Raw genomic sequence first — 670 nt, 5'->3', positions numbered from 1 at the left:
CACTCCGGCCTTGTGCGGGCGCCCTGACACTTCGAACCGTGCCTCGTATTTGACCTTCGCCACCTTGGGGTCCTCCCAGGTGTCCTTGTACTCCTCCAGTAGTTTCCACAGCAGGCTGCGCTGCTTGTCCGTCATGTGCCCAGTATTCTCGTCAAATACCCGTTTCTGCTTCGCGTGGTTTGTCTCCACCACGGCGGTCTTCTTCCCCACTGGTCGATCCAATGGCGGATTCTCGCGGTATTTGGGGGCGGCTAGTCGTATGTCGTCGACGTATCCCCGTCTGGCGCAGAGGGCTAGTCTCTTGCTGCCTACTGTCGGTAGTAGGTGCATATCCCTCGTGCCCAGGATGTTCGGTAACTCATTGGGCGGCATTACCGCAAAGGTGACCTTCTTGGTCCTTTCGTCGATGCGCGTTTCTGCGGGTACTGTTAAGGGCAAGGTGCCTGACCCTAGTACCGTATCGATTTGCACGCTCCGCCTCGACAGCGGCACGCCCGTTCGCTCTCTATCTTCCTCTCTCAGTATACTAATATCGGCCCCAGTATCTACCAAGAACTGTAGTGGGGTATCATTCACCCGGGCCTTTACTGAAAAGGGCGGTTCTCCGCATCGTCCATCCGTGCGGCAATCTTGAGTACAGCGGCCTGCAACTCTCCTATTTGGGTGGCGA

Source organism: Gregarina niphandrodes, assembly GCF_000223845.1.
Source record: "Gregarina niphandrodes unplaced genomic scaffold scaffold00158, whole genome shotgun sequence".
NCBI lineage: Eukaryota > Apicomplexa > Conoidasida > Eugregarinorida > Gregarinidae > Gregarina > Gregarina niphandrodes.
Note: the sequence above shows the minus strand (reverse complement) of the source record.